A 17,735-nucleotide genomic window follows, 5' to 3' on the forward strand; every position below is an offset into this window, starting at 1 on the left:
TCTCTCAGAGGGTCGTGAATCTCGGGAATTCTCTTCCCCAGAGAGCTGTGGAGGCTGGGTCGTTGAATATATTTAAGGTGGAGATAGACAGATTTTTGAAAGGCAGGGGAGTCGAGGGTTATGGGGAGCAGGCAGGGAAGTGGAGTTGAGGCCAAGATCAGATCAGTCATGATCTTATTGAATGGTGGAGCAGACTCGAGGAGGCCAAATGACCTACTCCTGCTCCTACGTCTTATGTCGTATGTTTTTATGTTCTTATGTTTTTGGCAGAGCTCTGTGACCACCACCTTGCTGAAGTGGAGCCTTCTAAGGCACTGCTCCTCTGACAGATAAATGTAGGAGCACTGCTCCCGGAATACCCTGGGAGGGTAAGGTCTCCTGTTGAGAGCCCTGTTGGCCTTCCTCCCTCTGGCCACATTTTCCAATCTTTCTCTCTGCCTCCGCTGCCTCCGATGGTGAAGCTGGAGGGTGAGGTCCTGTGCCAGTACAGCCCCCATTAAGGGTTGGAAATGTTGCAGTATCAAAAGTAAGACAAATGAACCTGATAAATTTTTGTCAGGAGCAAAACTCCTTCAAGCAGGAAAACCTCAAATGGGTCAAAACGCCTGTCTGTTTCTGTCAAAGTGACAAGGCACCATTGTTTGCCAACAAAAAAAAACAGGAAGTGCACGCCTTTAAATAGCGCTCCATCAGCTCCCAGCTGACTGCAAACTGCCTCCTCTACTTGTCGTTCCTAACAGCAGGCGCTGAGGCAGGGGGCGAAAATGAATTTCCAGTCCGGGGCGCTACCGAGGCGATGTCACGATCTCCAGGTGCAGGAGATCGTGGCGGTAGTGTTTAGCACCACCGCAAACTGCCAGATGAATTTCACCAGTGGCGCTAACATCACTGCTCCCGGGCGGTAAGTTATTAGCACCCCCCGGAGGCGCTAACGGGAGGCGCTAACCAACTGAATTTCTCCCCCTTAAGCTTTTCTGATCTAATTGTGCTGTTAAACACCCCATGAAAAGTTAAGCCTTGTTGGAATAGGTGTAACTGGGATTTTAACAGCATAGTGACTGCTGAACAACCATTCTGGCCCTGAAAAACAAATTTTAGATTTGTGGAATGTCAAATTTCTCCATTATGGTAGAAAAATATTAGATTTTTAAAATAATGAAAAGTTTTTTTTAAATTTTTTTCTAAGCATTGTTTATGATATTTCAGCTTCTACCTTAACTGAATGTGTATGTCCCAATCTTTATTTCGCTCCCTGTAAAATTTTTAAAAAGTGAATTGAATCAGTGCTTTTTATTTCCTGGTTTGCTGTCTGTGAGAATTACTCAATGTGATTGGCTGCTTAGACATCTTGATGGTAGCGCTACAATCAATTTAACATCAAGAAACCTAATGTTTTTGCGAGAGATCTTGAGAACTTCGTGGGCAGCTTTCTTCGTGGTCAGCGGTGATCACCATCGCTTCACCGCTGACCGCAAATTCTGGGTCATGATTTCTTAGACAGGAGGCACAATTTAGGAAATTATAGAAATTTCAGCACATTGTGCCAGTGCAGAGATCCAACCCCATTTCCCTGTTCTTTTTCTGCACTCTTTAATATTTTCCCTTAAGGATTTCTCCAATTTGCTCTGCAATGTTGCGATTGGCCCGACTTAAGTAATCACTTGTGGTGATGAATTCCATATTCTAATCATGGTCTGTGTGAAAAAATCTCTTTAACCTTCAAAACTTCTGAGATGTGATGATCAATGAGTGACAGGCAGCCTTGAAGATCCAATGTAATGGATTTGATCTTCGAAACATTAAACTTTTGTAGCGCAGTGAAAAGGTGATGGCTTCTTCCTACATTGGAAATGTATTATTTTCTAAACTGGACCAAACACATCAATCATCTAAACAGCAATTTGTTCTAAAACTTTCCCGAAGCATTATTTTGCAAATCTGGTAGCCCGTTTTCTTTCCCGCCAAGTCACATAGATGAGATAAAAGGACTTGCACCTTTTATCGCCATCTTCTTAGTGTCCCAATATAATCAAAGTTTTTATCAGGACTGGATTGATACATTTTATAATGTACCCAATCTGTGGTGCAACTATCCCATGTTATTGTCAAACTGTTCCTGCTGTTCTGAGTGGGTGTGACAGTTTTCTCCACCGTCTACAAGAATGGCATCTTTTGTGTAAATGGTAGCTATGGGGAACTGAATACAATACTAGCACTCTGCAGCGGCTGGTGCTATGCTAGAATCTTATCTCGGGGGCAATGGTGCACCATGTGACCATGACTAGTCAGTAGTGCTGTGAGGGGTATGGTGGTGTATTGGTTGTCTTACTGGACTAGTAATCCGGAGCTTTAGACTCATAATCCAGAGAACGTGAGTTCAAACCTCACCATGGCTGATTGAGAATTTGAATTCAGTTTAGAAGAAGCCTATGTGACTCCAGATCCACACTCATGTGATTGACACTTAACTGCCCTCTGAATGGCCTAGAAAGCCATTTAGTTGTATCAAACCGCGACCAGTGATTCAAGGAGAAAGCCTACCAACCACTTCCTCAGGGCACTAGGGATGGGCAATAAATGGCAGACTTTCCACATCCCGAGAATGAATTAAGAAAGAAAATCAACTGCATACCTGAAGCTTCACCTTGTGCCAAAACCATAGGCATAGCTGCAAGTGGCAAGCTGCGTCAATCAATGAGCTTTTCTCTTACCGCTGTTTCAGCCACTCTGAATCACTGATTTTCTTCAAATATCATTAGAGGAATTGGGTCGTGCCTTTTTGTAATTACGGGAAGAAGTGCACAGGCAGCAGAAGGGCAGTGCAAAAGTGATGTCACAATATTCTTTTACTCTCCTTTCTTACTGTCATATCTACCTTTCTCTTTTAGTAGTCATCTCCTTTATCTCTTAATCCAATCTCACTTTTCTTGTATCTTTCCTTACCTTTCTTTTCTGTTCCCTTATTACTTCACAAGATTTTGACATCCAGCAACAAGAGTAAAGAATTAGTGATAAATGTGTACAAAACATCAGTCAGGCCACAGTTGGAGTATTCTGTGCAGTTTTGGACAGCCCATTATAGAAAGGACAATAAAGTCACAGGCCGCGATTTCACCGATCGAGGCGGGTCCGGGGCGGCCGGGGTCGGTGTCGCGATCCCAGCCCGCTGCCTACTGCAGCCCGCACTCTCCAAGCGATTTTACATTGATTGAGCTTGTTAAGCCCACCCTGCGAGGTTCCTGGCCAATTAAAAGGAAGCGGGTCTGATGACGTCATTTGATGAAGTATCATCAGCCGGTTTTCTTAAAGGAGCCATGTCCAAATTGATTTGACAGTTGTGATATCAGTATTCTACAGCGTTGAGGTGCTGCCAACACTGACAAGCACTGCACAAAGGTGCACGGCTGCAACTAGGCTCTCCCATGGCTCCCTCCATATGCTTATGAAGGGAGTCACAGCACACAGGGAGGTTCTCTTCCCTTCCCATATGTTGTGTCCGTGTATAATAAGACACAGACTGCAGGAGAACGGTACAACAGGTGTTTACTCAACGTGGCTCACAATGGAACTGATCTGTACAGATTACTACTCAGTGTTATATACAGGTGTGGTCACTGCCGGTACTGCAGTATACATGAGCTGTAAAAGATAGTTCCCCCCTTAAAGGTATATGTAAAGTCTGTGGGTTGTGCAGTTAATAAATACACAGACTTCAGAAGTAACAAACAAACAGGTCTTTACTATTCGAAGGTCCGGGCGAATCTGCCCCAGCAATCCTGCCACAACACTTATATACTGGTGTGGTCACTATCGGTATTACAGTATACAGAAGCCAAACAAATAGTGCCACACCTAAAGTAGTTCTCTTAAAGGTGAACGGTTACATTCAATAGTTCCCTTAAAGGTAGACGGGTACATACACTACAGTATATACATTACAATTCCTCCCCTTTTAGATTAACAGTACCATAACACTCATTTAACAATTAAATATCAAACTAATTACAATTAACACTTTTAACATGCAACATTAGCTGAAAATAGTCTATTTATAGATTCAGTCTTTGGGGAGGCTTCCTGATCCTTTCTGGATAGTGCCTTTCCCGAGTGTCTTGCTCTTGGTGCGGAGGCGATTCTGGCCCCCTGTCATCGGTTGGTTCATCAGCTTCCGATGCTACTGTTTCTGGGGTAGATGCGACCTGTATGTCGGGTTCATCACCAGGTACGTATGGGCAAGGCATGGGGTTGACTTGTTCCTGTGACTCTAGGATCTGGTCAGCATGGCATCTCATGATGCTCTCCCCAACGTCCACTGTGTACATTAGTGGGCGCTGCCGTGTGCATATCGTTCCTGGCTGCCATTTTTCTGTTCGGTAGTCGCGGGCCAAGACTGGTTGCCCTACATTGAAGCTCCTTGTTGGCTTCTCATGGATGTGCTGGAATCCAGGCGAGATCTTAACCTTCGGTTAAAGAACATCATGGCTGTGGCCTGGTTGATGACTGCATGTGTCGCATTCTGGTAGGCGAACAGGAAATTGTCCACCTTGTGCTGCAGCGGAATGTTGTCATTGTACATAGCCTTTATTGCCTTCTTAAAGGTTTGTACGAACCTCTCAGCCAATCCATTTGTGGCTGGATGATACGGGGCGGATGTGTAATGCCTTACCCCATTCCTTTTCAAGAACCTCCGGAACTCTTCGGACACAAACTGTGGTCCGTTGTCGGAGCAAATCTGTTCTGGCAAGCCATTCCTGGCAAAAATGGTCCGTAGGACTGCAATAGTTTTCTCCGTGGTGGTGGAGGACATTTTGATGACCTCAGGCCATTTCGAGTGCGCATCCACGGCTATTAAAAACATTGAGTCCAAGAATGGACCAGCAACATCAATATGCACCCGTTGCCATGGAGATGAGGGCCACTCCCATGGGTGTAGAGGGGCCTGTGGTGGTGCATTTTGGACTTTCTGGCATCCTGAGCAGCTCTTGGTCAGGTCCTCGATTTGTTTATCGATTCCCGGCCACCACACATAAGCCCTGGCTAGGCTTTTCATTTTTACCCCTCCCAGATGACCCTCATGAAGCTCATTGAGCACTCTATCCCTTAACTTGGGTGGAATTACCACTCGGGATCCACACATCAAGGTCCCCCGGCACACTGACAGCTGTTCTCTCCTTGGCGAGAATGCTGGCAACAGTGAGTCGCCATGTGCTGGCCATCCCTTCACCGTCAAATCATATACCCGAGACAGTGTCGGGTCATTTCGGGTTTCCTTTTCGATACAAGCGTTAGTTACCGGTAGGTATTCAACTATAGTCGAATGGAATATTTTGACAGGATCCACTGCTGGTGCTTCCTCCGCAGTAGGCAGTGGCAGGCGTGATAGCCCATCAGCATTTCCATGCTGTTTCGTGCCCTTATATTCAATCTCATAGTGGTGCACCCCTAGAAAAAGTAACCATCTTTGTAGTCGTTGCGCAGTCATCACCGGAACGCCCTTCTTCGGATTAAAAATGGAGACAAGAGGCTGGTGATCAGTCAGCAAGGTGAATTTCTGGCCGTGCAGATAGTGACTGAACTTTTTCACTCCCCACACTAGGCTGAGGGCCTCCCTGTCAATCTGGGCGTAGTTACGCTCGGCTGAGGTTAGTGATCGTGACGCAAAGGCTATTGGCCTCTCTGAGCCGTCCGAGAATTTGTGCGACAGCACCGCTCCAATGCCGTAGGGTGACGCATCACATGCCAACCGAATTGGTAATGCCGGGTTGTAATGGGCCAATACCTCTTTCGATGTGATTAGTGTTTTGCTCTTCTGGAAAGCTCATCTACATTCGTCACTCCACTTCCATGGCACCCCAGTTTGCAGTAGGGTGTTCAGTGGGTGTAGTATTGTAGACAAATTTGGCAAGAACTTATGGTAGTAGTTTACCAGCCCGAGAAACGACCTCAGTTGTGACACATTTTCCGGTGCTGGAGCCTTGACTACTGCCTCAATCTTCTCTGGGGACTTATGTAACCCCTCTTTATCGATAACGTGGCCACAATACGAGATCTGTTTTCTAAAAAACTCGCATTTGGGGCGGTTAGCTCAGAGCCCATATTCCTGCAATCTAGTGAGCACCTGCTCCAGGTTGGCAAGGTGATCACTGTCATTTTCACCCATGACCAGGATGTCGTCCAAATAACACTGGGTCCCTGGGATCCCTTGCAGGACTTGTTCCATTGCCCTCTGACAAATAGCCGGAGCTGATGCTACCCCGAATACCAGCTGGTTGTATTGGTAGAGACCTTTATGGGTGTTGATTGTGAGGTATTTTTTTGATGCTTCTTCTACCTCCATTTGCAGATACGCCTGGGCCAGATCAATCTTAGTGAAGCGTTTCCCTCCAGATAGTGAGGCAAAAATATCTTCAGTCCGCGGAAGTGGATATTGTACGGTGTGAAGGACCGGGTTCACGGTTACCTTAAAGTCCCCACAGATGCGAATCTTCCTTGGTTCCCCAGGCGTGCTGCTTCATGACTTTTTCATCACAGGGACGATGGGTGTAGCCCACTCACTCCAGTCTACCTTGAACAGTACACCTGAATGTTCCAGACTCTCCAGCTCTGCTTCGACGGCTGGGCGGATCGCATAAGGTACCGGTCTGGCCTTAAAAAATTTTGGGCTTGCGTTTTCTTCAATTTTAATTGTCACTGTCATGCCTTTTAGTGTTCCGAGTCCTTGCTGGAACACTTCTTTCGCGTCAGTTAGGATCTTTGACAGTCGCCCAGGTGTGACGTCGTCATCCTTTTTGTCAGCCACAGTCAGTGCCTGTATGGAATGCCAATCCAGTTGTATTTTCCGGATCCATTCACGTCCCAGTAATGGTGGTCCTCCATCTTGCAATACATGCAGGTCTAGTTTTGGTGTTTCCTTAACGTTATATATAACGGTCACCCTTATTTTTCCTTTGGGGTAGACTTTTTGCCCCGTGTACGTCTTCAAAATAATTTTTGTGTCTCTCAAGGGTATGTTTGAGAATAGCCGCTCGTAGTCCCGTCGGTTTATGACTGTTAGGGCTGATCCTGTGTCCAATTCCATCTTTACCTGGACTCCTGCTATCTTGAGAGTGACCCAAATGGTTCGGTGATCCTCCATTGTGATCACATTATGTAGTTTCAGACAACTCAGTTCCCTGCTTTCGGAGTCGTTATCACTCTTTTGTTCGTCTGAACTATTCTCCGTCATCTTATGTACCTTCTTGTACTTTTCTTTGGTAGGTTTCTTATTGCTGGTTTTCTTTCCCGACCTGCAGACTCGTGCTATGTGTCCTACTTTTCCACACTGTCTGCACACTTTGTCTTTGAAACAGCAATCATTCTGGTCGTGTGTTGTTCTGCCGCAGCGATAGCACTTCTCTGTTCTATATGACATTTCGTTTGTGCCATATTCTTGCGGTCTCTGTTGTATCTCTGCAGCGCCCCGTGCTGCTGCTTCATATGATACCGCAATGCTGAAAGCCTTTTCCAGCGTAAGGTCCTTTTCAGATAAAAGCTGTTTCTGGGTTCCTTCACTTTGAAGCCCACACACAAACTTGTCCCTTAAGGTATCTGCCAGTCCCGCTCCAAACTGGCAGTGTTTCGATAGTTTGCGCAGTTCTGTTAAATAATCAGCATTGCTTTCATCCTTATGCTGGTTCCGTTTGTGAAACTTGAATCTTTCTGCTATCAGCAGCGGTGTGGGGTTTAAATGTTCCTGTAGTATCGTTACTATGTCTTCAAAACTCTTTTCCATTGGCTTCGTTGGGGTTACTAGATTTCATAATAAAGCATACGTCTTTGCACCCATTAAATTTAACAATACCGACGCTTTATTGTCATCTGACACCTCATTTGCCTTGCAGTATACCTCTACTCGTTCGACATATGTAGTCCAATCTTCGACTTCATTGTCAAACGTGGTGATACTGCCACTCTTCGGCATTTTGGGTGTGGTTTAAAATGGCGTCTCCAAATGGCTTAAAATGGCGTCTCCTGCGCTTTCCTTCCTCCCCCGCTGCTGCCAATGCCGCTCCCGGCGGTTCTCGTGGCAATGGTGGCGCCCTGTAGGTTTCGTGTGCTTCTCCTGCGCTGCTGCCAACGCCGCTCGCGGCGGTCCTCGTGGCAATGGCGGCGCCTCGCGGGTTTCTGCGCGTCTCTCTCTCCCTCTCTTCGACGCTGCTCGGCCCCTGAACACCGGCTGCACCCTGTGCGTCCTGCCCTCTCTCTCTCTCCCCCGTCGACGCTGCTCGGCCCTTTGCTGTGCTGCTCGGTCGGGCTCTAGCCCGCCGCTGTCCGGGAAGGGTCTGCGCACTACCTGTTGCCAGCCCGTTTTGCTGGACCACCTCGACTGGAAAGCCAAGCCTGGGTCTCGACAGCCTCCCCCGCAATTCTCGAGTCTCTGCTGGATGACTGGGCGGTTGCCCGTGGTCGACGCCCGAGTCTCTGGCCTTGACCTCCAATCCACTGATCTCCAGGAACGAATCCCCGGGAGGTGATGCAGAGTTGCAGGTAGGTTCAAACTTGCCTTGTCGCCAATGTTGTGTCCGTGTATAATAAGACACAGACTGCAGGAGAACGGTACAACAGGTGTTTACTCAATGTGGCTCATAATGGAACTGATCTGTACAGATTACTACTCAGTGTTATATACAGGTGTGGTCACTGTTGGTACTGCAGTATACATGAGCTGTAAAAGATAGTTCCCCGCTTAAAGGTATATACATTACACCATAGGCGGAGGAGAACGCCCCAGGAGATCAACGCAGCCTGATTGCACATTGCACAGGAGGGCACAAGCAGGGGTGTCGTCAGGAGGTCCAGGCTGCTGTGGCGCAAACCTTTCAATGATCTGAGTATCTGAGATCACGAGAAGTTACTGCCAAGCCACACTCAACCTCATCCTGCTATGCCACTCATCACATCCACATCACTCTGCTGTCCCTACCCTACTCCTGCATATCTTTACTCACACCAACTTACCTTGCACCTCCACCCATCCCTCTCTATCTACATTATCACTTCACCATCTCACGAGCCGCCCCTCACACTCACCCTCATCCTACTGCAAGCATATGAACTATTAACACATATGAAGATTCTGTTAGTGTGTTGTCAAACATTGAAATCTATACTTTCAACACTTTACCTTATTGGACAGATCTGTGCTCACCTTTGGAAGTGTCTTAGTGAGTTCCAGTGAATATTGAGACATAACTTCCACCCCCCCCCCCCCCAATTGTGATGAGTGTGAAAGGAATGGCTTGGATGTTGTAGGGATTCTTTATGGTGCTGGTGTGTGGGGTGGTGTCCACCTGGCACATCATGTGGCAGCCAGTGTGAAAATTAAAAAATCTAGACTCGAACCCGCCTCCAATTGCTCACTTCTGGTTTTAAAGGAGGTGGGTTGGGGGGCAGGTAACTAACCTACTCTAAGGAGGTTGGTCACTAAAATATTTTAATGCCTCCAATTGAACAGTATTACTTTTAACGCCTGCGGACTGAATATCTCGTGCCTCGGGAAACTTGGCAGCTGAAAGGAGGTGAGAAGGGACGGATCCAGCAGATAAGTACCTTTATAGTACTGCTTGTGGGCCAGGAGGAGCAGATGTGTTTCCCCCTAGCCCATCAAGCTTACCTGCTTCCCTCCCTATGATCAAATCCCCATGATTGGCTGACAGCCCCCCCGCACCATCGAACTCCCTCCACTGCGCGATCGGAACCCCCCCCACCCCCGTGCGATCGGACCCCCCGATGTCTGACTCACCTCCCTCCGATGTTCAATTTGCAACTCCCTCTCCATTCTGCAACTCCCTCTCCAATCACCCCCCATGTCCGACCCTCCCCCAATGGCTGACTCCCCAACCGATGGCCGCACCCCCCCACCCTGATGTCCAACCCCACCTGATGGCCAACCGCCCCCCCACACCCCCCATGTCTGAATTACCTCTGCTCTGCTCCCCGGCTGCCTTCCCGCCCAACAGCCAGCCTCTCAATTTGGCTGTCTGTGGCCGGGAAACCCATGCAAAAGAGTTAAATTCGGCAGGACCACCAGGAAGCATGTACTTCCGAGTTTCCTGGATGAGAAATCTCCCACCCCGCTCCAGTTCCGCCTCCCAGTTATTATGGGGGCCCATTGCCTCAGATAAGTACATGAGATAGTGCACCCCCGACTGTACCTGTGTGACCTTTCTAGTTCCAATATCAATATTCCTTGTGGTCTCCCTAAGTGAAACTGCCAATTAGTGCGACTTCATGCTGTGAACATGCACCCACTAAGATATGCGTTGAGACTGCCCAAATTCATTTCAACTTCAGACCCTTAAAGTCAGCAGAGAAACAAACCTTTCATCCCACCAGTCTGGATTGGATTCAAACACAGATCACACAGAATGAAAAGTGAGTGCTCTAGCCCCAACAGTCCCCAATACCCAGTGATTCTTTCAATAAATCCTTCCCCATGAGGGAAATATGTCCAATAGATTGTTGTTGGAACAGAAAAATGCCCAGTGTGAAAGCGCTAACACGACTGGAAAAGAGAAGCTAATCAATAAAACCTTGTTGGGTGCTCTGCTGCTGAGGTATTACATCCAATCTTTCTAATAAGCCTGAGCAATGCTTCAGAATTACCACACTTATACAGGTGAGCAGTTACAAGGCTTTACTTTTTTAATTATTTGAAAAGCAACCTCATTAACATAATGTAAACAACTTGACATTTTGAGATATAATCACTGTGCTTTTACCTTTCAACGTGAAGTTATTTTTTATTTTGTATAGCGCCCTGATCAAAACTCAATTTGACAGAAACTCATAAATATAATCCTTGATTTCCTCTCTTCCCAGGACCGATGTGCATTGAATGACCGGAACCATCGTGGATTTACAGATTTGTGTCATTAGCATGGCCCCCAACATGCCCCTGAACAGAGGCCGGTGCCCAGGCCTGCAATGGCTGGTGGCATTGGGGCCTTCTTGCTGCTGGGCAAAAACCACAGCCAGAAGGCCTGCAGTCCCGAGGATCCAATGGGTCACTATGGGGTGTGGGAGGGGTGGGAAAAAGGCCATTTACCCTTCTAGGTCTCCTTGGCCTTGCTGTCTGCCCCTCTCATACTCTCCGATCTGAGGGATGCAATGCACAAAGACTGAGTGCGAGTCATCAAAGAGCGCTGTGAGTTTGGGCAAGTGTGAGAGTTCTTTAATTGTTATTTCTCTTTAAATCATTCTTGATAAGATTACTTAAGCAGTTTAAGTAAAGGGGAAAAGTTAAATATTTGGGATTCTGTTGGTTTAAGAAGAGAAAAACAAGGTTACACTACAGTAGGAGTAAATTAGCACAGCAGGCAGTGGAAACCAGTTTTCTAACCAATCAGCAGGGGTGACTCATTTGGCTGTAAACAAACAAACAGTATAAAAAGACCAGTCCTAGTGCGAGTAAGCACTGAGTGCAAGTCATCAAAGAGTGCTGTGAGTTTGGGCAAGTGTGAGTTAGGGTAAGTGGGGTGTTAGGTGCTCTTTTCCAACTTTAACTCTGTGGGTTGTAGTTAATACGGCCTTTCTGGTGCAGAGTGACTGTTGGTAAACCATTTAACTGGTGTAACTAGAGGGATTGATTTAATTTAAATCCAATTAATTAAAGGGGATACCAGCATCTAAAATCGGGCAGAGGGTGTCCATAACTAACAATAAAAAATTTAATTAATTACATAGAATGGAGCAGGTGATGTGTTACTGTTGCGAGATGTGGGAGCTGGTGAACCCCATTGAGGCTCACGGTGATTACGTCTGTGACAAGTGTCTGCTGCTACAGGAACTCCAGCTCCGTGTTGATGAGCTGGAGTCTGAGCTTCAGACACTGCGACACATCAGGGAGGGGGAGAAGTACCTGGACACTGTGTATCAGGAGGTGGGCACACCTATGAAGTTAATTAATTCAGATGTAGCCCATGGTCAGGGACAGGGCGGTGTGACTATGAGTGAGGCAGGTACGGGGATCCAGGAGGTAGAGCTGGAGGAGCCGCAGCCCTTGCTCTTGTCCAACAGGTTCGAGGTTCTTACTCCCTGTGGGGACGGGAGCAGGGACTGCAGGGAGGATGAGCAACCTGGCCACAGCACCGTGGAACAGGGGCCATTCAAGAGGGGGGAGTAAATAGAAATGTTGTAGTGGTAGGGGATAGTATTATTAGGGGGATAGATAGAGTTCTCTGCAGCCGAGAGCGAGAGTCCCGAAGGCTGTGTTGCCTACCCGGTTAAGGGCCAGGGTTAAGGACATCTCCTCTGGGCTGGAAAGAAACTTGCAGTGGGAGGGGATGGATCCAGTTGTCATGATCCATGTTGGTACAAACGATGTAGATAGGACTAGAAAGCCGGTTCTGTTAAAGGAGTATGAGCAGCTAGGGGTCAAATTAAAAAACAGAACCTCAAGGGTAATAATCTCTGGATTATTACCTGAGCCACGAGCAAATTTGGCTAGGACAATTAAAATTAGAGAGTTAAATGCGTGGCTCAAAGACTGGTGTGGGAGAAATGGGTTTTGCTTCCTGGGACACTGGCACCAGTACTGGGGCAGGAGGGAGCTGTTCTGTTGGGACGGGCTTCACTTGGCCAGTGCTGGGACTAGAGTCCTGGTGGATCATATAACTAGGGCTGTAGAGAGGGCTTTAAACTAACTAGTGGGGGGGAGGTTCCTAGAGAGCAAATAATAAAAATGACAACTGAGAAGGTCATATACTTAGGTAGCAGTGGGGAAATTAAAAACCAGAGCATGTCAGGAAGGGGCAGAAGGTATGGAGTAAAAGGTAAAGTAATAAAAAGGGCAAAAGCAGGAACTAAGTGTCACAAAACATATTTGAAAGTTCTCTATCTGAATGCACGTAGCATTCGTAACAAAATAGACGCATTAATGGCACAAATAACTACATATGGGTATGATCTTGTGGCCATTACAGAAACATGGCTGCAGGGTGACAATGCCTGGGAATTAAACATACCAGGTTATTTAACGATCAGGAAGGACAGGCAGGAAGGAAGGGGAGGTGGGGTGGCTATGTTAATAAAGGAAGGAATCACTGTAATACAGAGAAATGATATTGGGTCAAAAGATCAGGATAATGAAACAGTTTGGGTGGAGGTAAGGAATAATAAGGGGAAAAAAACACTAGTGGGCGTAGTCTATAGGCCTCCGAACAGTGGCAACTCTGTTGGACGGAGTATCAATCAGGAAATAGTTGAGGCTTGTAATAAGGGAACATCTATAATTATGGGGGATTTTAACTATCATATTAATTGGACAAATCAAATTGGGCAGGGCTGCCTTGAGGATGAGTTCATTGAGTGTATTAGGGATGGGTTTCTTGAGCAGTATGTAACTGAACCGACCAGGGGGCAAGCAACCTTAGATCTGGTCCTGTGTAACGAGACAGGATTAATTAAAAATGTCCTAGTAAAGGATCCCCTTGGAATGAGTGACCATAACATGGTTGAATTCCATATTCAATTAGAGGGTGAGAAGGTTGGATCTCAAACAAGCGTGCTAAGCTTGAATAAAGGAAACTATGAAGGTATGAGAGCGGAATTGAGTAGAGTGGATTGGGAAAATAGATTAAAGGGTAAGACGATACATGATCAGTGGTGCACATTTAAGGAGTTATTTTACAACTTCCAAAAAATATATATTCCACTGAGAAGAAAAGGGTGTAAAAGAAAAGACAGCCATCCGTGGTTAAGTAAAGAAATTAAGGATAGTATTCGAGTAAAAACAAGGGCATATAAGGTAGCCAAATCTAGTGGGAGGATAGAGGATTGGGAAAACTTTAAAAGACAGCAAAAAATAACAAAAAGATTGATTAAGAAAGGGAAGATAGATTATGAAAGTAAATTAGCAAAAAATATAAAAACAGATAGTAAGACTTTTTATAGTTATATAAAAAGAAAAAGGGTGGCTAAAGTAAATGTTGGTCCCTTAGAGGATGAGGCCGGGAAATTAATGGTGGGAAATATGGAGATGGCAAAAACACTGAATGAATATTTTATATCAGTCTTTACAGTAGAAGACACTAAGAATATCCCAACACTGGACAAACAGGGGGCTAAAGGGGGGGAGGAGCTAAACACGGTCAAAATCATTAAGGAAGTGGTACTCGGTAAAATAATGGGACTCAAGGCGGATAAATCACCTGGACCGGATGGCTTACATCCTAGGGTCTTGAGGGAAGTGGCGGTAGGGATTGTGGATGCATTGGTAATAATTTTCCAAAACTGCCTGGACTCGGCAAAGGTCCCGGCAGACTGGAAAACTGCTAATGTAACACCCTTATTTAAAAAGGGCAGTAGACAGAAGGCTGGAAACTATAGACCGGTTAGCCTAACATCTGTGGTAGGTAAAATTTTGGAGTCCATTATTAAGGAGACAGTAACAGGATATTTGGATAATCATAATTTAATAGGACAAAGTCAGCATGGTTTTATGAAGGGGAAGTCATGTTTGACAAATTTGCTGGAGTTCTTTGAGGAAGTAACATATAGGGTGGATAAAGAGGAACCAGTAGACGTAGTGTATTTAGACTTCCAAAAGGCATTTGACAAGGTGCCACACAAAAGATTATTGCTTAAGATAACAAATCACGGGATTGGGGGTAATATTCTGGCATGGATAGAGGATTGGCTATCTAACAGAAGGCAGAGTGTTGGGATAAATGATTCATTCTCAGACTGGCAATCAGTAACTAGTGGTGTTCCACAGGGGTCAATGCTGGGTCCCCAACTCTTTACAATCTATATTAACGATTTGGAGGAGGGGACCGAGTGTAACATATCAAAGTTTGCAGATGATACTAAGATGGGAGGGAAAGTAGTGAGTGAGGAGGACATAAAAAGCCTGCAAGGGGACATAGACAGGCTAAGTAAGTGGGCAGAGATTTGGCAGATGGAATGCAATACTGGAAAGTGTGAGGTTATGCACTTTGGCAGGAAAAATCGTAGAGCAAGTTATTATCTTAATGGCAAGAAACTGGAAAGTACTGAAGTACAAAGGGATCTGGGGGTCCTGGTGTACGAAACTCAAAAGGTTAGTATGCAGGTGCAGCAAGTGATTAAGAAGGCCAATGGAATGTTGGCTTTCATTGCTAGGGGGATAGAATATAAAAATAGGGAGGTATTGCTTCAGTTGTACAAGGTATTTGTTAGATCCGTGGTTCAGTGGATAAATAATTACACGGATGCTGTACATAAACAAACAACAGGTCTTGACTGGAGGAGGGTCATCTCTAGACTGGAGTACAGAGGCATGCGCACAGCTTATATACCGGTGTGGTTACTGCCAGTACTACAGTATACAGGAGCTGTAAAAAGTAGTTCTGACTTAAAGCACATACACTACAATTCCTCCCTTTTTAGATTAATACCCCCTTAATATTCAAATAACAATTACATTTTTACATGTACATTCAATAACAAAATCCATTTATAGATTCAGTCTTTGGGGCGGCTTCCTGACCCTTTCGGGATAGCGCCTTTCCGGAGGTTCTTGTTCTTGGTGCAGAGGCGATTCTGACCCCCTTTCATCGGGTAGTTCATCGGGTTCCACTGCTACTGGGTCTGAAGTAGATACTACCGGTATGTCGGGTTCATCCCCAGGTACTTGAGACATGGGGTTGACGCATTCCTGTGATGCTAAGATCTGATCGACGTGGCGTCTCACAATGTTCTCCCCGACATCCACTGTGTACATTAATGGCCCCTGCCTTGTACATATTGTTCCGGGTTGCCACTTCTCTGTTCGATAGTCCCGGGCCAAGACTGGTTGCCCTACATTGAAGCTCCTTGTCGGCTTCTCGTTGATGTGCTGGAATTGTTTGTCCTCCATTTCTTCGCACATTTGGTCTGAGCAAGTCCAGACGAGATCTCAACCTTCGGTTAAAGAACATCATGGCCGGGGTCTGGTTGGTAACTGCATGTGTCGCGTTTCGGTAGGCTAATAAGAAATTGTCCATCTTATGCTGTAGTGGAATTTCCTCATCGCACATGGCCTTTATCGCCTTCTTAAAGGTTTGTACGAACCTCTCAGCCAATCCATTGGTGGCTGGATGATACGGGGCGGATGTGTAATGCCTTACCCCATTCCTTTTCATGAATTTTTGGAACTCGTCGGACACAAACTGTGGTCCATTATCAGAGCAGATCTGCTCTGGCAAACCGTTTCTGGCAAATATGGTCCGTAGGACTGCAATCGTTTTCTCTGTAGTGGTTGAAGACATCTTTATCACCTCAGGCCACTTTGAATGAGCATCCACTGCTATTAAGAACATTGAGTCCATGAATGGACCAGCGAAATCAATGTGCACCCGTTGCCATGGAGAGGAGGGCCACTCCCATGGGTGTAGAGGGGCATGTGGTGGTGCATTTTGGACCTTCTGGCATCCTAAGCAGCTCTTAGTTAGGTCTTTGATTTGTTGATCGATTCCCGGCCACCACACATAAGCCCTAGCAAGGCTTTTCATTTTCACTCCTCCCAGATGACCTTCATGTAGCTCCTTTAGCACTCTCTCCCTTAACTTGGGTGGAATCACCACTCTGGATCCACACATCACTGTCCCCTGGCATACTGACAGCTGTTCTCTTCTGGATGAGAATGCTGGCAACAGTGAGTCACCATGTGTTGGCCATCCCCTCACCGTCAATTCATATACCCGTGACAGCGTCGGATCATTACGGGTCTCCTTCTCTATATCCGCGTTTGTTACTGGCAATCGTTCAATTATCGACGAATAAAATATCTCGATAGGGTCCACTGCTGGTGCTTCCTCCACCGTAGGCAGTGGCAGGCGCGATAGCCCATCAGCGTTCCCATGCTGTTTTGTGCCTTTATTGATTCGCTCCTAGAAACAGGGACCATCTTTGTAACCGCTGTGCAGTCATTACTGACTCTCCATCTTTAATCCTAAGAAGGGCGTCAAGTGGTTGGTGGTCAGTCAGCAAGGTGAACTTCTGCCCATACAGATAATGGTTGAATTTTTTTACTCCCCATACTAGGCTGAAGGCCTCCCTGTCAATCTGGGCGTAGTTGCGCTCGGCTGAGGTTAGTGACCGAGACGCAAAGGCTACTGGCCTCTCCAAACTGTCCGGGAATTTGTGCGACAGCACCGCTCCAATGCCGTAGGGTGATGCATCACATGCCAAACGAATTGGTAGTGCTGGGTTGAAATGGGCCAACACCTCTTTTGATGTGATCAATTCTTTACACTTCTGGAAAGCTCGTCTACGTTCGTCATCCCACTTCCATGGTACCCCTGTTTGCAGTAGGGTGTTCAGCGGGTGTAATACCGTAGACAAATTTGGTAAGAACTTGTGGTAATAGTTTACCAGCCTGAGGAACGACCTCAGTTGTGACACATTTTCTGGTGCTGGAGCCTTGACTACTGCCTCAATCTTGTCAGGGGACTTATGTAACCCCTCTTCATCGATGACGTGGCCGCAATACGAGATCTGTTTCTGGAAAAACTCGCACTTGTGGCGATTAGCTCGTAGCCCATATTCCTTTAATCTGGCGAGCACCTTCTCCAAGTTAGCGAGGTGATCACCGTCATTTTCGCCCGTGACCAAGATGTTATCCAAATAACACTGGATCCCTGGAATCCCTTGCAGGACCTGATCCATCGCCCTTTGCCAGATAGCCGGAGCCGAGGCTACTCCAAACACCAGCCGGTTGTATTGATAGAGACCTT

Source organism: Somniosus microcephalus, chromosome 16 (genome assembly GCF_052327205.1).
Source record: "Somniosus microcephalus isolate GS21.2 chromosome 16, FLI_Smic_1.0, whole genome shotgun sequence".
NCBI lineage: Eukaryota > Metazoa > Chordata > Chondrichthyes > Squaliformes > Somniosidae > Somniosus > Somniosus microcephalus.